A 24,787-nucleotide genomic window follows, 5' to 3' on the forward strand; every position below is an offset into this window, starting at 1 on the left:
TGGATTTGGCTTTTGGATCTATTTCACAGATTAAACTGTTGTATACTGATGTATATAGCTTGCTGAAAATAAATGGGAGCCTCACTAGGCCTTTCCCTGTTAATAGAGGGATACACCAAGGCTGTGGTCTCGCTAAACTGTTATATACAATTGCAATTGAGCCACTGCTAGTGGCTTTCTGAAAGTAGCTTCGCTGAGTCTCAGCCCAACGACCCAGCACTTATAACAGTGAAACTAACAACATACAATGTTCCCCTTATTCCAGTTATTTCTAGCGACCTAATTGCAAAGGAGCTGAGCCGCTTTGTTAAATTCGCGATTACACTGATTCCGCGCGGCTGTAAGAACGCACTGCTGAAACACACTTCATGTGGCAAATGTTCCTGTTTTTAAACAGCCCTGATAAAATGTGGGAGGCCTCTTTCCGTGTAGCTCACAGAGAGCACTCACACATGGTGTACTCTAGTACTGATAGTCTAAGATGAATGCGGCGATATCAGACACAAGCGGTTTGTGTGCCCACATAAGAGTCGAACAGCAGCTCAGGAGAACCGGGCCTCCACTGCGGCCAAACACAGTGAGACCCTGAGACTGCTGGGGTGGACGCCGTGGATAGAGCTCATCCTGACCCGGGTGAAGGCACGTCCTCAGCTCGGGAGGAGAACCGTAGAGAGACGGTAAGTGAGTGTTTGGTGGTGAAGAATGTTCAGGAGAGTGAGGGGGATCAGCAGCAGGCTGGTCAGGGTGAGTGTGCAGCGGGTGTTGAGGTCAGTGGCAAGGTGGTGCGATGGCTGGGCCAAGCGGTGAGGGGCGCAGCGCTGCAGGGTCGGCGTCAGTGACTGAGTCGCAGTCTGAGTTGGTTGTGTCAGTGGAGGAGGGCATGGATGAGGAGGACAGGCTGTCTGAGGTGTCTGATATCGGTGGCAGTCAGTTCAACAGTGAAATATTGTACACTGTAGATCAGATTAACTCCTTTTTGGACGAAACTAAAGGCAGGCCTGTGGAAATTAGTGATTTCTTTCTTGACCTGGCTAAGTTTGTGTGTTCAGTGTTAAAAGTCCAGAAAAAAGTGTAGGTTATAACATTCGTTCGCAGCAAGCCAGACCTATGAAGACTGGTACGAGGGCTGCTCTCACCGTACACATGTGTGAACATAGTGCACATGGGAAAATGGCTTCTTCTGTCTGCTTTTCTCATTTTCTGCTGTACTGTGTTTTTCTCCTTTCTCCTATATTTATGGCAATATTGAAGGTGGGCTCTCTGAATGTTAATTGGTTAAGAAATAGTGAAAAACAGCTGTTCACTAAATTTTTTAATCTTAAGAAGCTTAATGTGTGTTTCTTGCAAGAAACAGATAGAGTGAGTAATTGGGGTTTATGGTAGAAAGGGCAATTCTTTCTGAGTCATTGCTCTAATGTTAGTGCAGGTGATGGCATAGTTACTACAGATTCTGTGAAGGTGCAGAGGCAGGCTGTACACTTTTACTCTAATGTACGCAGCTGGGGGTTTGGACCAGACTTGTTCTAAGGCATTGCTTGCAGACATGCCTCAATTGGATCAGCAGTACAAGGATGTACTGGACGCAAATTTGACTTTCAAGGAAGTCACTGAAGCTGTTCAGCAGCTCACTTCGTGGCAAACACCTGTGGACTTTCTCAAGGCTTTCTCGGGAGTTATTGGGAGAGACTTTCTCTGCCAACACTGCCAGGTGGAGTACAGTGGGATAGGATGGGTCTGAAGTTTTTAGGGGTCTGGTTAGGGACAGATGAGGTTAAGTCTAGGAATTGGGAGTTCTGGTCACCAATAACCTAACTGCATCAACTTTATGGCATAAGTTTACAGTGCTTAACCCACCTCAAGGGCTGATCGATGTTGTTCACAGGACACTCGTGGACTTCTTTTGGAATGAGCAGCATTGGCTCAGGGCTGCAGTCCTGTATCTCCCTGTGCAAGATGGGGGACAGGGGCTAAAAGACAACTCTAGAGTTGCTGTTCTGCGGTTGCAAGTGGTACAACAGCTTCTATATCATCATGGCTGGATTGATGTGGCCTAATGGGATTGGACAGACACCTGTTCTGCCTCTCAATGAGAACAGTGGACTTAAAGTCGCTTAACTCCTTTTTACATGGTGGCTATGCAGGCATGGCAGCTTTTCTCCTTTTCAAGGGGAGCTACTCCATTCCATCCAAATGGATTTTTGAGGAACCATTGTTTTTCAATCCTGCCCTCCCCACTGTGTCTCAGTTTCCAGTGTGCTGAGGACAAGCCTGGTGGAAGCTGACATCGGCAAGATGCGACACTTGAGAAGGGGCGTGTCTTGGTTAATGGCAGATTAGTTGGCAGGCCTGGTGAGGCCTAGGTCCATGCGCTTAGTTTTACAAGTGCTGGACCGGCTGAGGGCCGATTTGTCTGCTGCTGTTTCGAGTGTATTTGAGTGTGACTGCTGCTGAAGACTGCCGGAGTGGACTGGAAGACTTTCCAAAGCTTGAGGTCACTGTGGAAAGAGAAGACTGGCAAGAGGGTCAAGGGAAGCTCCTTTCACTGAAGACCCAGACTCTAGGGTGTTTCAGTGGTCTTAGTAAACAGTCACTGTATCTTGCCTGTATGAAACTTTTAAATTTCAACCATTTGAAGGATGTGTGGGAAACAAAATAGACTGAGGTTTTGGGGGCAGGCTTATCCCCAAAAGGTAGCTGGTGGTCCCTGTACAAAAGGCCAGAAAAGGATGGGGGTCCTCCAGTGGAGGGTTGTACATGGGATTTTGGCCACAAACAGACACGTGGCTTGATCCTTTAGTTGGGGAAGGGTGTCTATGTTGTGGAACTACTGAGATGCTGTTTCATGTATTCATTCAGTGTCCATGTCACTCTGTCTCTAAGAGGAGAAAAAAATAGTTACTTTAAATCTGCTGTATGGAGCAGCAAAATTAGCAATTTGGTATACCAGGAAGAACAAAACTAAGGGAAGTGAGGGTACTGACCCTGCTCCAATAGTAAGGGGTCTGGTTTTGATACAGCTTAATTTGGAATATGCTTATTATAGCCTTATTGATGTGGATTCATCCATATTGCTCTATGGGGGGGTGGGGGCTATATCTGTGAACCTGAAGAGCTGGTGATGAAGAACTGCGTGATGAGGATACATGCTCTGTGATTTCTGGTGTTTCTGAATTGCAGTCTCAGTCAGAAGAAGCTGATTTTTATTCTCTTCAAGAAATAAATTCATTTTTGGATGAGATTTTTGGTAGAGCAGTCGACGTGAAGGACTTTTTCCCAGATGTTGATAAATTAGTTTCTTCTGTAGTGTGAATTCAGTTGACTGTTGGGTATGATGCTTGGAGTGAAAAAAAAGAGGATCTGGCTGAAAAATTCTTAACAAAATTACAGAGGGGTAAAGACGCCGTTTCACTGAGAAAATAAAAATGCACATATTGCACAAAGTGTATTTCTCAACTTTGGTCTTTTTTCTGGGCTTGTCCTTCCTCACTACCTTTATTTGTATGAAGCTTCTTAGAGTGGGCTCTTCAAATATGAATGGGGTAGGGATAGGAGCAAATTAGAGTTGCTCTCTGAGATGATTAGGATTAACATAATTATTTTATTATTATTTAATTTCTTTCTGGGTGAGCAAATGCTGTCTGCCGCTGTTTGTTTTTATTAATGCGGTTTATTGGTGGATTGACGCTGAATCTCAGGATTAGGAAGAAGAGATACAGTCTGGATTAATCTTTTAAGTACTGTCCCCTGCCTAATATGAGTGCTTGCTATCCAGTTCCACCCGGTGTCTGCTTGGCTATTCGTGAGTCGTGAGTAAGCTCCCACTTTTGCAAGTTGCTGGTGCTTCAGGGTGTTGGGTAGGTAGTTTCAGCTACTTTTCCTAGACACAAGCTCCGAGATGGTTTCAGTGGTTGGCGGGCTTACATGGTTTAAACTTGGCTATGTGTAAAAATGGGGAACTCGTGATGTGATTTTAACATTCATGTCTGCTGCCCATCCAGGTCTTTAGTAGGAGAACTTATTGACTCTTTTAATCTGACTCGGTCTGTCACTGGCCCTACACATGTGCTTGGACATACTTTGGACCTTGTTTTGTCATTTGGCTTCCCAGTGTGCAATTTAGAGATAGCTGATGCATGTTTGACTGATCTTGTTTGATGTTGCCATCCCATCTTCTTTCAAACACACTCTGTCATCATATTGCATGCGCCATGTTAGGCCTTAGACATTCCACAGTCTCGGATGAGATTCAAAAGGGACCGGGCCTTTTCTGTAGTTGCCCCAACTTTCTAGAACAGTCTAATGCTTTTCATAAAGGAATCCCCTATAATGGAGGTTTTTAAATCAAGTTTTAAAACCCATCTATTTTCTCAGGTTTTTGAGTCTTTTTAATGATTATGCACTCCATATCTGTTCTCTCTTGGCTTGGTTCTGTCTCTGCCAGTGTAGTTCTTCTATTTTGTTTTATTGATTTTATTAATTTTTTTTTATGCATGCTATTTCTTTTCCTTAATCAATGTATTGTATAGTTTTGATTAGTTAGTAGTGGTTATTTTAATTGATTTTATTGTGCAGCACTTCGGCCGACACTTCTTGTCTTTTAAATGTGCTAAAAGAAATAAAGGTGACTTGACGAAGGTTTCAAATCAGGCTTTGGATTTACAAAACACTTGGAAAGCTCATCCATTACACCTTTGTGACTATTTAATATGAATATCAACCAATCAGGACCAAGTCTGTTGCTGAAATCACTACCAGCTGATCACTACCAGTTTAACAAGATGATAAGATGCAGCCCATCTTCATGCTGGAAGTGGTGATGGTGAAGCAGTGTTTGAGTGGTTCAGTATGAACCAGCAGCCAGCAAAGAAATTTAAAGAGGATTCTGTTTTCACAGTTACTGGAGATTTGCATGGTTCTCTTCTTAAAATTTCAGTCAGCGCCTGTAAACATTTTGAAGTGTCGCTGCAAACTGAAAGAGGAATTTCATCAGGTAGCTGTGTTTGTTCCAGAGAAACACAAAGCATTCACTCAGACAGCAGAAAGGAGGACACCAATAAGGGTTTTGAGTAAGTATGGTCTTCTACAGTAAATGTTGATATTTGGTTTTAAGTGCAACGAGTGATTTATCTACCGGTATAAATAAATATAAATAAATAAATAAATATATATCTGTACAAACTTGTGTATAGTTTACTCAATTATAGTTTGGACACTTGTCTTGTTCTGGCTTCAGTTGTGTTGGCTGATCTGTAAGTGAATGTATGTCTGCTTAGTTACCATATGTTTTAGTAATTTTATGAACTTTTTTTAATGCTAATGCTCAATAATCTAAACCCAATTAGAAGGAAGATACGAACTTTTATCTTTCCTGTTTAATTTCAGCTTACCAAGATCAAGATGGCTTTGATATAAATGTCAATAAATTGCCAGCTTTGCATGCCACAAACCTCTCGTTCCAAGCAAGAGAACTTGGATAACTTTTTTTTATGACTTTTTTTGATGAATATCACAAGGCTTTTTTGGCTAAAGCTGCCTCATATATTTCCCTTAATAATTCCAGGCTGGACTGGTCCGTCACGGACACTGAACTGCTGGTTTGCCACTTCAGCGGCCACCGCGCGCTCGCCTGCGCCGTGTGTGGCTCTCACGGTCACTCTTCTGCCCTCTGCCCTAGGGCCTATGCTGCTGTGGCTGCGCCCTCTGTCCGTGGTGTTAAAACTGTAAGTGCTCACCGCGATAGGCTGGGCCGCCCCCTTACTGATTTTAATGGGAACGTTTTATGCACTAATTTTAATGAATCTGTATGCTCTTTTCCTCATTGCAAGTTTTTGCATGTTTGTAGCTTTTGCAAGGAGCCCCACCTGAAGTCTGTTTGTCCTCGTCGCTTTTGTCCGGCTGGGCGGGGGAAGGCCCCTCCGTCAAACAAATTTTGATTGGCCATCCGTTCACTCCTCTTGACGTGCCTACTCTGTCCTCCTTTCTTTCTTCTCACTCTGACCGATGTTTTGTTAATTATTTGCTCTTGGGGCTCTCGCAGGCGTTTCGGGTTGGTGTCCTCTCTCCACTGTCCTCTTCCTACGTATCTCGGAACCTCTGGTCTGCGTTAGATGAACCTGGTGTGGTTTCTGCTCTGCTGGCCAGGGAACTTGAAAGGGGCTATTTGGTTGGTCCTTTTAAATCCCCTCCTTTTGTTCCTTTTCCAGTCGATTCCCTTGGTGTTGCTTCTTGCCAGTATACTGGCAAGAAGTGGCTTATTTTTGATATATGTCTTCTCCTCATTTGTATCTTGTTACTAGTGTCAACGAATGCATTCCTCTCAAGCCCTTTCCCTGTATTATGCCTCTGTTGATGATGCTATCTGGTTTATTAAGGTTGCGGGTCGTGGCGTTCTGCTGGCTAAAGCAGATATTACGGACACCTTTAAAATATTGCCTATTCACCCATCGGATTGGCCCATCCTCATTGCATCCTCTTTGGTGTTAAGTGGGAGTCTAGGTTTTATTTTGCCGTCCAGCTTACTTTCGGTTGCAGGAGTAGCCCTCGTATTTTTGATTGCCTTTCCGAGGCTTTGTGTTGGATCCTGTTGAACGTCTGTGACTTGCCTTTCGTCCTCCATCTCTTGGATGATTTTTTTGCTTGTGGACTTTCCGTCTTCTCGTCGTTCCGCGCTAGATGTCCTCAAGGGTGTTTTTTACGAACTGGGCGTTCCTCTCTCTGCTGAAAAGACCGTTGGTCCTTCCACCAGTCTCGAATTTCTCAGCATCGTTTTGGATTTTGTTGAAATGTGTGCATCTCTCCCCATAGATAAGCTTGCTAGGATTAGATCGATTTTAGGAGCTTTTCTCTCGGCTTCGTCTGTTTCTAAGCGTCTCTCTTCTCGGTCATCTCAACTCAACTCATTCTTTTTTTTCTCGCTTGCTCCTTTTCGCTCACTCTGTGGTTAATTTGCGTGATGTCGTTGCCCTTGACAATGGCTGCCAGTCCGATCTGCGGTTCTGGTCTCGGCTCCTCGAGCAATGGAACGGCATCTCCTTCTTTTACTCTGACGTGGTTGAGTCCTCGGATTCTCTTGCTCTGTTCACTGACGCCGCTCCCTCTGTTGGTTTTGGGGGGGTACCTCCAAGGGCAATGGTTCGCAGAGAAATGGTCAGCCGAATTCTCTGAATTAGCCCTTGGATCTGCTTCCTCGGCACTGCACAAGATTTATCCCATCGTCGTCGCTAGCATTCTGTGGGGTGAGGGTTGGTCACAGAAACGTATTAATATTTTTTGCGACAACGAAGCGGTGGTTGCCATCATTAAAGGAAGGTCATCATGTAGCACAATCATGTCTTTACTTAGACGTTGACATGGCAGTCAGTCATTCATAACTTTGTGAATTATGGGGGTGATATGCTACTGTGGCCGTATGTCAAAAGCAGCTCATTTTGTCAGACACTTGGCTACAGAGTACATACATTATAGCAATGAGTTGCCACAAATCAGGAATGACAAGTGTTCAGGATGAGCTGGTCCTTGTTGAGTGCTTCCTTCTCTTTCAGCTTCCACAGATCCACCAGCAGTTCACTGTTTCTTCCTCCTTTCTATAGTCTCAAGGAATTGAGAAAAAAAGTAAATAAAAAGGAACGAAAATAGACAACACGATTCACAGCGCACCATTAATTTTCACAGCAGCTGAAGCAAGTCATTTCACAGATGAAACCACAATAAACAATTCTGAGCAAGCAAGCAAGCTGAAACCAGAAGATGCATGCCCACGGCCCAGGGGGTCCAGCCCAGGAGATTTAAAGAGCTAGCTATCTGAAAATTTTGATAGTTTACACTATTTTATGTTTTTAATTCTTTATTTTGCATGTATTAAAGTTAGCGAATCCAACTTGTATAATATTATTTCACTAGTAGCAAATTAAAACACCTCCTGCTCATATAATATAAATTTAATCCAGTGAAATGGCTTCTCTCCAAATAGTCATTCAGTATTTAAAAACAGGAATTTTTCATTGTCCAAATATGTCAATAGAAGACCATCATTTCAGTGGATCGGCTAGCTAGCCTTACATTTAAACATCTCTGAATTCAATCGATTTTCAGAGGAGACAGGAGTCTGTCACTAGCACTGCAGTAGGTAAGTCGTATGCATTGTGTAGACAGAGGCTACACAAGTTTTGCTGAGCACAAACATTTGTCCATTTACCTAGTAACAGTATGTTACAGTGGGCCTGCTTTAAGTATTAACTATGCTATTTGGTTAGTAAGTTAAAAGATTAACATTTTGAAATCTGTGAATTGGTCAAATCCTCTTCAGTGTTTTTACCGCTGACCAGGGAGCAGGTCTAGACCTGATGGCAGCAGAACTGATGGAGAGATACAGCCAGGCTTGTGTGGCTCCTCCTAAAGTCCTCAATGTGGATTCACACTGCGGCGTGGAGGAGGGACTGAGCAAGCTGCAGCACCAGTTTGGTAAGTGGCCCAACCTCCAAATTAGACCGGACATCTGACACATTATGTGGAGGATATCTGCAGGGTTCACCACCGATGCCCATGCCCTGTATCCCATTTTCATGGCCTACATGTCATTTTGCATTTTTGAGTGGGATCTGGATGATCTGGAAGGCTCTACTGCGCCAGGTAGTGCGTTAGCAGCTCAGACAGGAGGGTGTGTCCTTTGTGATGCTTTGGTGGATAAACACATTACTAAGAAGGATCTAGCTTCCTGCTGTCAACAGAGAACTTGTGGGGAGCAGACCACCATCCAGCTCATTGATCATCTGCTCCACGAGCTCATTAGAGACAAGGGCAGAGACCTAATGGGCATCCTTCTGCTAGACAAAGTGAGGATAGAGTACATCTGGCATGTTCAGAAACAACACATTAGGTGTGTCCAGGATGTGCCAGGGATACCTCTCTACACAGAGACAGGCACTACCACCGAGTCTGGCATTGTGCTTACCAGATACGGATGTGCCAGGGGATTCCACATCATTGGAGTTTTCACTGCCACCTCCAGAGATTCATTCCAGCTTAATTCCAGTCATCTTGGCCATCTTTAAAAAAAAATGTCATTCTTTTTCACTAAATTATTTAATTTTTGTTTATAGAAATGTTATTTTTTTTCTAGAAACCACTGCCAACAGCTTGAATTTTCAGCTGTACCTCCTGGAAGGTCTCAGCAGGTGGAATCAGGACAGAGCAGATGCATCTGTGGCTAGCCAGCCAGCCTGCCTCTCTGCTGTCCTATGCAGGGATGCCCTTCACTGAACACCAACAGCCTGAAGGTTTTTTGGACAGAAATAAACATTCTGTTATTGTTTAATTAATTGCTTTCTTCAGGTAAGTACATGTAATTTAAAAATATACATTATCTTTAATTCCTAGGAGAGCTGATTGGTGTGGACTATTTGAGACAGACTGGACAGTCCCTGCAGGAAGTCAATTTGGACTCAGGAGACTGAGGCCTTTTCCATGCCACTGTATACAACATTTTACGGTTGTTTTTTGTTATGTATGAGTAACGAGCACAGAAGGAGTAGATACTAAAGTATGTTGCTAGTTTAAATAGATACTTTTCATGTCAAACCAGAAGATCTTAATGATGCTTCTTAAACGTAAGTAGTGATATCCGAATGCCCATTAGGAAATATTGATGGATGCAAAGAGAAATGTAATTTCATATATAAGAAATTTTACTGTGTCATAATGAGGTATGGTAGTTATAAATATTAAAGACTCTGCCAGATGGTCTCTAACAATGATGAACTTGGCCCAGTGGCTGTATGAACATGCCTTTTCGGAAAAAGCATAGTTGTACAAAGGAGGCGTCTTTGGCAAAATACAGTTAGGACAAATCCTGAAGGGGCTGCACACAGAGACATATTCTCCAGACTGCACAGGCGAACATACAGATTGGCAAGGCCATGGGAGTCTAACTGAAATCCACTCTGGTTGCATACTGTCCTCTTATGTATATAGCTGCTTACAACTTTTCAACTCTTTAATTTCATCACTTGACCATCCCATAGAAACCCACATATTTTGATATGACACTTGACAGTATTTTGATTTAGAATCAATATCAATTTCTAAATGTATATTTTATAAAAATATAAATAAATAAAGTCTGGTAATAAATGATGGTAAGTTTATTACTACTTTTACTTTGTCTTTTCACTTGGCTTCCAAAAGCCAGCTCGATGTCTGTATAAAAAAAACAAAAAAAAAAATCAAGTTAATATCATTACTGCAATATCATTAATCTTATTGCACTTGTTTTTGTACACACATACACACACACACACACACACACACACACACACGTCTGTACTTGTTTTGCTATTCTTGTGAGGACCACCTCAAGACATACCGCCTTCTTGTGAGGACTTTTTTTCAAGTGAGGTCTAAAAACCCGGTCCTCACTTGATTTTGCCAGTAATGGCTTCTACTGGTCATGTGATGTCATCTGACAACGTTTCATGGTGGTCCTCACTTGAATAGGAATGTTGGACATGTGTGTTTTTGATGTGCTCCACACTGCCTCATGTGGACACACTCCATCGCTGTAGTGCTCATTTTCTATTGGCTAAAGGAAAGCGTTTGCTGATTGGATACCGACAGCTGAGGGAGGAGTCATTTTTGAACCGCAGCGTTTTGGAGGGAAACGCTTACAGCGGAGATGCTGTGTTCCTACTGGCTAACAGAAAACGTTTGCTGATTGGATACTGACAGCTGAGGGGTGTTGTGCAGGATTTTAGAGGGAAATGCTTACAGTGGAGTTAGTTATAGTGCTTTTGGAGGAAAATGTGAACTAAATCAATGAAAATAAACACATAGGTGAAAATATTAATGTCAAGCTGACCCTAAAATGTTCATAATTTATTATTACACTTATTTAAAAGCTGATTTATTAACTGTACATGTCTTGGTAGTTTATTTTGCTGATGTAATGAAGGATTTAATGTAGTGAGTTGCATATTAGAACTTTTCAGTAATTTAATTGATTGAGTTTCTAAAGGTTGTAAAGCTATATTAACCTTATGAAATGGAGGATTTAGTGCTTTCTCAGTGTATGAGTATGAAGCTGGTTAAGGCTGATATTAAGGTACACTCTGTGTCAGTCTGCTGATGGGCCGTTTGTTGTCATGGTGAAGGGGCCTCTCAGTGGTGCTCAGTGGGGGGGTAACTAGGTGAGTCTGGTTAAACTTTTCAGCCAAACTGCTGCTGATACAGAGAGAGAGAGAGAGAGAGAGAGAGAGAGAGAGAGAGAGAGAGAGAGAGAGAGAGAGAGGATGCATGTAGAAAATACACTGATCAAGCATAACATTATGACTTTTGTTTTGCTGGATAGTTTTGGCTGGTAGAAGATGTTTGTTTTGCAGTGACACTAGCCAGGTTTCCATCCAAACGTTTTGCAAATGTAATGCACATTCATGAAATTTTGAGAGAAAAAATGTCACGTTTCTGCGAAAGAGCCTTTAGATGATGTGAATGTGCTGCACAGAAACAAGATTTAATTTTTAGAATCAGTCAGAGTCAACCGTTGATAAGCTGTATTGTCCTCTTCCATCATGTTTTGGTCTGATCACGTGAAGTGAAATCATGACTTAGAGTTTGAAATGTCAGAGTTTACTCACAAAACCCGTTTCTCATGCTCATTTTCCAGCATTACAGTGATGAATAGTCTAACTTTTCCACTTTGTTCAAGCGTGAAAACTTTTTTTTGAATTTTTTTTTTATTCGAAAAGACTCTCACAAGCAAAACACACTAACACACCACCATGTCAGTGACACTGCAGTGCTGAGAATGATCCACCTGCTGCTCTGTGGTGGTTCTGTGGGGGTCCTGAACATTGAAGAACAAAATAATAATAATGTATACAGAGAAACAGATCTACACAGTGAGAGTATACGACACGTGGAGCTGATACAGTGACACTGAGTGTAGAAACAATCAAGCATAATGTTATGCCTGATCTGTGAATGTGAATAATTTAAACAGGTGACGATGTATGTTTATCCATCAACTGATGAACAGATATATTGGCACCAGTGAATAGAAATGCAGTCACATAGTTAAAAACAAAAACCAGCTTGTATTGCGTCTGTACTGCTGTTGCTTTTGATACCAATTGAGATTTAATTACATTACACATAAATAGATATAAGACCAATAAGATCTCCAACAAAGTCTGTAAATATCTATCCAGACTAGATCATGTTCTTGCTGGAATAGATAATCATACTTCACCTGAGCCTTCTGGCAGAGTCTGACACATTTAGTCCTGCATTCATACTGACATTTTGGCAGTTGAACCAAGCAATAATAAAGGTGATGTATATTTAACACAAGGGGGAAAATATGACATAACATGACATGACATAGTGGAGCAAGGAGACAGGGTTGATACTAGATTTTGCAGGCAGGAGTGACCCTGTGTTCATGCTCATGTGATGTATTTAGATGCCTTGGCTGGTGTTGTGTCCAAACTTCAAATATACAAAGACTTGTCTACTTATTTCAACAGGCAGTGTTCACACTTACTCTAAGGAACTGCATGAATGGAGTTCACTAAGGTTTGTTTTAATATAAGCAAAGCTGACAAGTCTAATCACACCCCAGGGTAATTTGGGCAAGCTGCCTAGACCAACTTTAAACACAACTGTAGCTTAAAAAGATGATAATAGATAATAAAAATACACCCTTAACACTGTAAATTCGTCTTATAACATTGACTATATATTGATGAATGAATGAATGAATGCAGATATTCCTCTTTAATTTGATAGCCACTTTGATCATTATTCATCATAAGGTTGTGTGCAACCACACGCTGTCAGAACAAGGTATATTTTTCAGTTTTTCGAACCATACTTGAGGGATGGAGCACTATTCATCCAAATGAAGATGATGATGGTAGTGGTGAGCTCCAGCTGATCTCAGGTGTTCAAATGGACTAATATCTGGTGATTTCACCTCTTGTGCCCTGTGGTTGGGGGTGTTCTTACTTCCACCATGACAGAAGTGTTCATCATAGTGTAAATCATAATAACTTTGACTCGTTGTGCAGTGTCCCTTCCCTCTAAAGGACAAGTGGACCCAAACCAACAAAATGGTCTCCACAGCATAACATTGGACTACTTACTGCACTGTTGTACTGCAACTTTTCAGACACGTTCCATATATCACTGACTACTCTGATTATCATTTATCTTTGTAATGGGCTTTATGCAATGTAGGCCTTCTATAATACAGCATCATATGCACTCAATGTGTGCTTTTAATACATTTTTATTCTGAAAAAAAAAATCACTGAATGTTTCAATCAGGATAAAATGATGTAAATCACATGCTATGGCCTTCACAATCACCAAAAATATGAGTTCAGCTGAACAGCTACAGGACTTTGGATGTATTTATTATTGTCGCTCCACCACCATCAGATCTCCAGCCTCATCCAACAACACTAGCTTAGTAATAGCATGTCAGCTACTGACATAGCATGTCATTGCTACCAAAGCTTTGTATTAACCTGTGTGAGTGATTCATAAATCATGTTCATCAAGCCCTAGGCCCTTCATGTATAAATTATTGCCTATGGCCTGTGCTCCATAGCTTAAGGGTAGGTGTCATTTTATATCACAGCACCTTTTTCCAAAAAACAACATTGCTCACAGGTCCAAATTATGTTTTAAGAGCTAAGAAAACATATATACATTTTGGTCTCAAACTCCTAGTTGTTGAAATATCATTAAAGGTTCTATGTAGCTGATGCCGCTGTTGCAAAACTAGAGTTGCCTGTTCTTGTTAGCTATCTGAATATTTTTGTTTTTATTTTAGCTACATGTTTAAACACAGGAAGCAATGGTTCATGACTTTCTGTTTCACCATACTATACATATGAGACGACATGCAGACCAGACACACACACATATGCATCATTAATATGAGTAAGATCAAAGAATACATAAGGCAAACAGTTGTTGATCTTCATTAATCCAGCAATGTTGATGTTTGAGGAGACAGCTACTGTTGTCTGTTAATGGTAGAAGTTGAAATGCTCAGTTGTGGGGACTGATATTTATGTGCAGAAACAAGGCCTCATTCCCATTTAGTGATTCAGGTTATTCATGTAATGGATGGGGTTGAGGTCAGGGCTCTGTGCAAGTTAGTCAGATATCACCAAGTAAACAGTCATCACAAGTAAACCATCATAACACAAAACTGTTGCCACAAAGTTGGAAGCATATATTTGTTTAAAATTTGTTGTAATGCTTGCATAAGTATGCAAGTGTACACACACCCAAAACACATTTTAAACTGACACAAATCTGATCAATCAAACCACTTTAGGAGGAGGTCTGAGATTAAGCCATGTTATAGCACTGTAAACACATCTGTATCTCCAAAACACATTCAGCAAGCCCTCCTGTACAGCCAAAACACCAGTTATAAATGCCACACAAAGAATGAATATTCATATTCCACACAGCAATTGGATTTTAGTCTAAGACATGCATGTCACTTCCCAGTGTAAATACATGTGACTAAAATCTGATCAGGTGTAAACAGTATCCTTATACTTATGTGTGGGTGCTCAATTGTTAGCTTATCATGGTAATTTAATCTATGAATCTCCATGTGTGCTGAAATGTCTCAGCAACAAACTTTATTTCGCTTCCCCACTTTGAAATTTCATGAACCTGCTACTGATTGTATTGTTTTGAAAATGTTGGTGCATTAACTATTTTTTGGACCAAAAAACACCAAGAGTGGTCTCAGACACTAGTAAATGTAAAAAGTCTGCATATACTGTTTAAGCTCTGTACAAGTACACAGTGGAACGAAATTGCATTACTTCAGGACAAAAGGTGCAACATGGGACAATATAGTACAATATGGTACAGACTACGGAGGTAGAGTATACTGAGACATGAGCTGTGTTCGGAATGGCTTACTCGTTAACTCATTCACTATTCATTATATAGTATTTACTGTATAGTGAACTGACTAGGAAACAACCAAACAACAAAAAATCTATTGTTTGTGCTGCTCTGAGGACGCCTTTTCTGTACATTACAGCATGTGATGCATTATGGGTGTTTGATAGTGAACTATATAGGGAATGTAAAATGTACTGTTGAGATTTCAAACAGCACTACAACATGGCTGACACATAGTGAACTATATCTGTAATAGGGAGAGATTCCAAACATAGCTATGGGCACACCAGTACTGAAGTAGAAAGTACAGAATATATAGTTAAATAAGGTGCAGAGTGATTAACATGCCATGATATAGGTATGCAGTCAGTTAATACAGAATGGAACACAGCAGACATGATCTTTAAAAATGCTCGAGTATCCCTTTAAGGGGGATGAACGATAGATGAGCAATAGAAAAAGCATTCACTCACAGATCATCAAACCCTAAGCAATGTACTGGACAATGGATCGGTTTTCAAAGCGATTAATGAAACTTCGTGAGCATCATAAGAAGCAGGAAGAAAAATATCACCATGTCCTCATCATTCAACAGAAAGCGGAGCAGGAGACTTCAGAACTGCTAAAGAAGGTAAGAGAATATAAGTAAAATATTTTAAAGAAATTATTTAAAATACATGTCTAAACCAAGCAGCTGATATTTAGATGACTTGACTTATTTCAATTTTTTATTATTATTATTATTATTATTGTTGTTGTTGTTGTTGTTACCATACTGGATAATAAAATAAAGTATTAAGCAAACGGGTCATTTGTTATTTTAACAATTTTAATACTTTATTTGCCACAGTGACGATAAACCATGTACCACCTGATTATAGGTTCAGCTAATGAGCAGCTAGCATAGAGGGACCAGTTCTGACCAGGCCGATTACCTAGCCAGCTAATGTTAATGTGCCGAACGACAGCATAGCATAGCTTAGCATTGGAAGATAACACTCAAAGGCTCGCAAGTAATTTCAAGGTATTTACTGTTAGTACACGATATATTAAACCAGTAAATGTGGGTTTTGTGTGGAATGAGGAGAATGGTTGCTTGCTAGCTAGCGTTAGCATAGTTCGCTAGTTAGCGGTTAGCGTTGTTAGCATAGCTAGCGCTAGCTGCTACATGTTTAACCCAGTGTTTATAGCAGGAACATCTCCATTAAACAGCTCGTTTTTGTTTCCCGTGTATGCGATTCGGTGCTAGTTTGTGTTGGTAGAGTTTATGGGGTAGAACGGCGGTCGCTGAGCTGTTTTCAGGCTGTAGTCTGGCTGTTTTACGGGCATGTCGAGTTTGGTAAGGAGTTAGGGTTAACCGTCGGTCTGGGTGACCGTGACCGAGCGCCCTGCCGGCGCTGCCCGCCTCCGCCGCCGCCGCCGCCGCACCGCACCGCACCGCACCGGCTCCGAGATTAAACTTCTCCTTACTTTAAGCACAGCTCACGGTACAGACGTCTTATTCATATTGGGTAACGCTAATCTGAGATTGTGTACTAAACTTACAGGTGCAAAGACTTCTATCGTATATTTTAAATTGTTGCATAATATTGCGATTCTGTGGTTTTATACGTGCTTTCTATTCCCTGCTGAAAAATCCAAATGTGTGTAGACAACACCTTGCAGATGAAATTCATATGTCTTAATAGATGAGAATGTGTGGTAATTTGAAATTCATATGTCTTAATAGATCAGAATGTGTGGTAATTTGCTTCTCTCTTCTTTTCAGAGCATGAAAAACTCAAGGCCTGTTGCCAGAGTGAAGCCAAACAAAACGGTATGTAATATACTTTTCCTGAAATTATTAATTTATGGAATAATTCAGCAAAACATTTAGACAGGTTTTCCGCTAAGCCTAGATGTAATCTTTGGCTGGGACAAGTCTTTGAAGTCAGAATTTTGCGTAGCTACTAAAAATCAATCACAGTTCGTATTTATCAGTGTTTATGTATAATTACAGGCTTTTGTCTGTATTTCCTTTCAATAAAATCAACAATAAATATCTTGGCCAAAATATACCTTGCAAGCAAAAAGAAAATATTAATTAAGTCATAAATCAACATTTTTTATAAGTTTGTAGTTTTGCCAATGTGGACAAAATATATTATTGAAAAGGTCTGAGACTCTGGATCACAATACTGTAAGCTATTATACTCTAAAATGTATGACTGTTGAATTAGAAACATTAGAAATAGTTTTTTTCCTATGGCTTATAATAAGAGCGCTCAGCACACCCGTTTTCGGGCGTTTTCAAAACCCACCTCATTTCTGGCTGAGACCGTAAGTCTGGCTCATTCCTCCAAATCGGCACCAAACTCGACTTTATTCCTCAATCCATGTCTTATAAATCCTTACTTTAGCGCTCCAAAACAGAACTAGATTGCAGTTCCTGCAGAAACTGTGAGTGTGACTGCAGTGTGTTGCTATGGTGGCCGGGTTACTAGGTTGATATGGATGTGTGGGGTCAAACTTTTGACCAATAGCTGGTTTACCTGCTGTTCCTAGGTGGTTGCTAAGGTGTTGCTACAGTGTCCTGGGGGTTGCTAGCTTGCTATGGATGTGTGGGGTGTCCAAACGTTTGACCATCCATGGATTATCCAGCAGCTCCTCCATACACAGACAGTGCTGGGACAGTGCATTCCTATGGAAAAAATTTGTACGACTTTTGCTCCCCATTCATTCTTAATGGGCATCACACACATTACGAAAACCATACGTCAAATCAATAAGCTGTGTACAAGCACACCATTCCAGATCATAACGCATGTTTTATAGTTTGAACAGGGTCAATATCTTGAAAATTGAGGCCCGAGTTAACCGGACCAAAAAAATGTGTGAAATAACAATAATAAGACTTAAGAAGAACAATACTGTGATTGCCTACTGCAAATCACACTAATAAAGCGAAACCTAAACGTCTTTGACATTGTTTTTGATTTTGCGAAAATTGGTAAAACAGGCCTGGAGCATAAGAGGATAATTAGTTGACGTAGGCTGCGAAGCTAGTATTGTTAACAATGACCAGAACTAAATTGTACCTGAATATAACCGCTATTGTAAATATATCATCACTCATTGGGCAGAAGGCAGAATACACCCGGACAGGTTTCCAATCGCAGGGCAAAAAGACTGACTGACTGACTGACTGACAGACACACACACACACACACACACACACACACACACACACACACACACACACACTTGGGGGCAATTTGTAGCATCTCCAATTCACCTGAACTGTATGTCCTTGGACTTACAAAGCATTAGGCTCCAAATATGTCTTGGGTAAATTTAACAATATGTGGATTTTTTGGCAGGGATGTCTAGTAAGTACTGATTTCAATTTAATTTGAATGGACTTAATTATTCTTGCTTTTTTTTCTTTTTTTCTGTCAAAGGATGAGCAAGAAGAAAGTGATGAATCCATTCACTTGTCTGCAGAAGATGTGGTTTCGTTGTCACATTGAGAATATGAACCTAATGGGAGCGAGTCTGAATCTGAAAGTTCTCTCTCACCTACAACCCTGTTGCCTTCCAGCCAGATGTTGTACAAGGAACATAAAAAGGGTATGTCCACAATAACTAAGCAGAAAAAAAATCAAAGATTACAGTAAAATGCACAACTAAAAGTGAGCATGGCAAACGGATCTGGGACAAGAAGCATTTTTGCCTGTACTGTAAAAAACCAAATACTAAAATAGCACGACACAAAGAAAACATTGTAAAGAAAGTGATGTTGCCCGAGCTCTAAGTTTTCCTAAAGGCTCCAAGCAAAGGGCAGCTTTGCTTGAAGAAATTCGAAACAAAGGTGACTTTGAGCACAATATAGAAGTACTTGAGAATGGTGATGGGCAGCTCATTACCTGGCGCCAACCAGAGGCCAACGCAAGGCCAAATGATTACCTGCCATGTCCACAGTGTTGGGATTTTTTGTTAAAACGGATCTATGTACTGTTGAGATTTCAAACAGCACTACAACATGGCTGACACATAGTGAACTATATCTGTAATAGGGAGAGATTCCAAACATAGCTATGGGCACACCAGTACTGAAGTAGAAATACAGATATATAGTTAAATAAGGTGCAGAGTGATTAACATGCCATGATATAGGTATGCAGTCAGTTAATACAGAATGGAACACAGCAGACATGATCTTTAAAAATGCTCGAGTATCCCTTTAAGGGGGATGAACGATAGATGAGCAATAGAAAAAGCATTCACTCACAGATCATCAAACCCTAAGCAATGTACTGGACAATGGATCGGTTTTCAAAGCGATTAATGAAACTTCGTGAGCATCATAAGAAGCAGGAAGAAAAATATCACCATGTCCTCATCATTCAACAGAAAGCGGAGCAGGAGACTTCAGAACTGCTAAAGAAGGTAAGAGAATATAAGTAAAATATTTTAAAGAAATTATTTAAAATGCATGTCTAAACCAAGCAGCTGATATTTAGATGACTTGACTTATTTCAATTTTTTATTATTATTATTATTATTATTATTATTATTATTATTGTTGTTGTTGTTGTTGTTACCATACTGGATAATAAAATAAAGTATTAAGCAAACGGGTCATTTGTTATTTTAACAATTTTAATACTTTATTTGCCACAGTGACGATAAACCATGTACCACCTGATTATAGGTTCAGCTAATGAGCAGCTAGCATAGAGGGACCAGTTCTGACCAGGCCAATTACTTAGCCAGCTAATGTTAATGTGCCGAACGACAGCATAGCATAGCTTAGCATTGGAAGATAACACTCAAAGGCTCGCAAGTAATTTCAAGATATTTACTGTTAGTACACGATATATTAAACCAGTAAATGTGGGTTTTGTGTGGAATGAGGAGAATGGTTGCTTGCTAGCTAGCGTTAGCATAGTTCGCTAGTTAGCGGTTAGCGTTGTTAGCATAGCTAGCGCTAGCTGCTACATGTTTAACCCAGTGTTTATAGCAGGAACATCTCCATTAAACAGCTCGTTTTTGTTTCCCTTGTATGCGATTCGGTGCTAGTTTGTGTTGGTAGAGTTTATGGGGTAGAACGGCGGTCGCTGAGCTGTTTTCAGGCTGTAGTCTGGCTGTTTTACGGGCATGTCGAGTTTGGTAAGGAGTTAGGGTTAACCGTCGGTCTGGGTGACCGTGACCGAGCGCCCTGCCGGCGCTGCCCGCCTTCGCCGCCGCCGCCGCCGCACCGCACCGCACCGGCTCCGAGATTAAACTTCTCCTTACTTTAAGCACAGCTCACGGTACAGACGTCTTATTCATATTGGGTAACGCTAATCTGAGATTGTGTACTAAACTTACAGGTGCAAAGACTTCTATCGTATATTTTAAATTGTTGCATAATATTGCGATTCTGTGGTTTTATACGTGCTTTCTATTCCCTGCTGAAAAATCCAAATGTGTGTAGACAACACCTTGCAGATGAAATTCATATGTCTTAATAGATGAGAATGTGTGGTAATTTGAAATTCATATGTCTTAATAGATGAGAATGTGTGGTAATTTGAAATTCATATGTCTTAATAGATCAGAATGTGTGGTAATTTGCTTCTCTCTTCTTTTCAGAGCATGAAAAACTCAAGGCCTGTTGCCAGAGTGAAGCCAAACAAAACGGTATGTAATATACTTTTCCTGAAATTATTAATTCATGGAATAATTCAGCAAAACATTTAGACAGGTTTTCCGCTAAGCCTAGATGTAATCTTTGGCTGGGACAAGTCTTTGAAGTCAGAATTTTGCGTAGCTACTAAAAATCAATCATAGTTCGTATTTATCAGTGTTTATGTATAATTACAGGCTTTTATCTGTATTTCCTTTCAATAAAATCAACAATAAATATCTTGGCCAAAATATACCTTGCAAGCAAAAAGAAAATATTAATTAAGTCATAAATCAACATTTTTTATAAGTTTGTAGTTTTGCCAATGTGGACAAAATATATTATTGAAAAGGTCTGAGACTCTGGATCACAATACTGTAAGCTATTATACTCTAAAATGTATGACTGTTGAATTAGAAACATTAGAAATAGTTTTTTTCCTATGGCTTATAATAAGAGCGCTCAGCACACCCGTTTTCGGGCGTTTTCAAAACCCACCTCATTTCTGGCTGAGACCGTAAGTCTGGCTCATTCCTCCAAATCGGCACCAAACTCGACTTTATTCCTCAATCCATGTCTTATAAATCCTTACTTTAGCGCTCCAAAACAGAACTAGATTGCAGTTCCTGCAGAAACTGTGAGTGTGACTGCAGTGTGTTGCTATGGTGGCCGGGTTACTAGGTTGATATGGATGTGTGGGGTTTACAAACTTTTGACCAATAGCTGGTTTACCTGCTGTTCCTAGGTGGTTGCTAAGGTGTTGCTACAGTGTCCTGGGGGTTGCTAGCTTGCTATGGATGTGTGGGGTGTCCAAACGTTTGACCATCCATGGATCATCCAGCAGCTCCTCCATACACAGACAGTGCTGGGACAGTGCATTCCTATGGAAAAAATTTGTACGACTATTTTACGAAAATCTTGCATTATATAGATTCGTACAGATTTCCAGAAGTGAGAAGTGATAATGCGATAAGTTCTATAAGCATGCCGAATTTTGCCTTCATATCTCAAAAATTGTGACGTACACGGGGGTGCACTTTTGCTCCCCATTCATTCTTAATGGGCAAAAAAAAAAAAAATCACACATTACGAAAACCTCACACATTACGAAAACCATACGTCAAATCAATAAGCTGTGTACAAGCACACCATTCCAGATCATAACGCATGTTTTATAGTTTGAACAGGGTCAATATCTTGAAAATTGAGGCCCGAGTTAACCGGACCAAAAAAATGTGTGAAATAACAATAATAAGACTTAAGAAGAACAATACTGTGATTGCCTACTGCAAATCACACTAATAAAGCGAAACCTAAATGTCTTTGACATTGTTTTTGATTTTGCGAAAATTGGTAAAACAGGCCTGGAGCATAAGAGGATAATTAGTTGACGTAGGCTGCGAAGCTAGTATTGTTAACAATGACCAGAACTAAATTGTACCTGAATATAACCACTATTGTAAATATATCATCACTCATTGGGCAGAAGGCAGAATACACCCGGACAGGTTTCCAATCGCAGGGCAAAAAGACTGACTGACTGACTGACTGACTGACTGACTGACAGACACACACACACACACACACACACACACACACACACTTGGGGGCAATTTGTAGCATCTCCAATTCACCTGAACTGTATGTCCTTGGACTTACAAAGCATTAGGCTCCAAATATGTCTTGGGTAAATTTAACAATATGTGGATTTTTTGGCAGGGATGTCTAGTAAGTACTGATTTCAATTTAATTTGAATGGACTTAATTATTCTTGCTTTTTTTTCTTTTTTTCTGTCAAAGGATGAGCAAGAAGAAAGTGATGAATCCATTCACTTGTCTGCAGAAGATGTGGTTTCGTTGTCACATTGAGAATATGAACCTAATGGGAGCGAGTCTGAATCTGAAAGTTCTCTCTCACCTACAACCCTGTTGCCTTCCAGCCAGATGTTGTACAAGGAACATAAAAATGGTATGTCCACAATAACTAAGCACAAAAAAATCAAAGATTACAGGAAAATGCACAACTAAAAGTGAGCATGGCAAATGGATCTGGGACAAGAAGCATTTTTGCCTGTACTGTAAAAAAACAAATACTAAAATAGCACGACACTTGGAAAGAAAACATTGTAAAGAAAGTGACGTTGCCCGAGCTCTAAGTGTTCCTAAAGGCTCCAAGCAAAGGGCAGCTTTGCTTGAAGAAATTCGAAACAAAGGTGACTTTGAGCACAATATAGAAGTACTTGAGAATGGTGATGGGCAGCTCATTACCTGGCGCCAACCAGAGGCCAACGCAAGGCCAAATGATTACCTGCCATGTCCACAGTGTTGGGATTTTTTGTTAAAACGGATCTATGTACTGTTGAGATTTCAAACAGCACTACAACATGGCTGACACATAGTGAACTATATCTGTAATAGGGAGAGATTCCAAACATAGCTATGGGCACACCAGTACTGAAGTAGAAAATACAGAATATATAGTTAAATAAGGTGCAGAGTGATTAACATGCCATGATATAGGTATGCAGTCAGTTAATACAGAATGGAACACAGCAGACATGATCTTTAAAAATGCTCGAGTATCCCTTTAAGGGGGATGAACGATAGATGAGCAATAGAAAAAGCATTCACTCACAGATCATCAAACCCTAAGCAATGTACTGGACAATGGATCGGTTTTCAAAGCGATTAATGAAACTTCGTGAGCATCATAAGAAGCAGGAAGAAAAATATCACCATGTCCTCATCATTCAACAGAAAGCGGAGCAGGAGACTTCAGAACTGCTAAAGAAGGTAAGAGAATATAAGTAAAATATTTTAAAGAAATTATTTAAAATACATGTCTAAACCAAGCAGCTGATATTTAGATGACTTGACTTATTTCAATTTTTTATTATTATTATTATTATTATTGTTGTTGTTGTTGTTGTTACCATACTGGATAATAAAATAAAGTATTAAGCAAACGGGTCATTTGTTATTTTAACAATTTTAATACTTTATTTGCCACAGTGACGATAAACCATGTACCACCTGATTATAGGTTCAGCTAATGAGCAGCTAGCATAGAGGGACCAGTTCTGACCAGGCCGATTACCTAGCCAGCTAATGTTAATGTGCCGAACGACAGCATAGCATAGCTTAGCATTGGAAGATAACACTCAAAGGCTCGCAAGTAATTTCAAGGTATTTACTGTTAGTACACGATATATTAAACCAGTAAATGTGGGTTTTGTGTGGAATGAGGAGAATGGTTGCTTGCTAGCTAGCGTTAGCATAGTTCGCTAGTTAGCGGTTAGCGTTGTTAGCATAGCTAGCGCTAGCTGCTACATGTTTAACCCAGTGTTTATAGCAGGAACATCTCCATTAAACAGCTCGTTTTTGTTTCCCGTGTATGCGATTCGGTGCTAGTTTGTGTTGGTAGAGTTTATGGGGTAGAACGGCGGTCGCTGAGCTGTTTTCAGGCTGTAGTCTGGCTGTTTTACGGGCATGTCGAGTTTGGTAAGGAGTTAGGGTTAACCGTCGGTCTGGGTGACCGTGACCGAGCGCCCTGCCGGCGCTGCCCGCCTTCGCCGCCGCCGCCGCCGCACCGCACCGCACCGCACCGGCTCCGAGATTAAACTTCTCCTTACTTTAAGCACAGCTCACGGTACAGACGTCTTATTCATATTGGGTAACGCTAATCTGAGATTGTGTACTAAACTTACAGGTGCAAAGACTTCTATCGTATATTTTAAATTGTTGCATAATATTGCGATTCTGTGGTTTTATACGTGCTTTCTATTCCCTGCTGAAAAATCCAAATGTGTGTAGACAACACCTTGCAGATGAAATTCATATGTCTTAATAGATGAGAATGTGTGGTAATTTGAAATTCATTTGTCTTAATAGATGAGAATGTGTGGTAATTTGCTTCTCTCTTCTTTTCAGAGCATGAAAAACACAAGGCCTGTTGCCAGAGTAAAGCCAAACAAAACGGTATGTAATATACTTTTCCTGAAATTATTAATTTATGGAATAATTCAGCAAAACATTTAGACAGGTTTTCCACTAAGCCTAGATGTAATCTTTGGCTGGGACAAGTCTTTGAAGTCAGAATTTTGCGTAGCTACTAAAAATCAATCACAGTTCGTATTTATCAGTGTTTATGTATAATTACAGGCTTTTGTCTGTATTTCCTTTCAATAAAATCAACAATAAATA

The sequence above is a fragment of the Colossoma macropomum genome, unplaced genomic scaffold (assembly GCF_904425465.1).
Source record: "Colossoma macropomum unplaced genomic scaffold, Colossoma_macropomum, whole genome shotgun sequence".
NCBI lineage: Eukaryota > Metazoa > Chordata > Actinopteri > Characiformes > Serrasalmidae > Colossoma > Colossoma macropomum.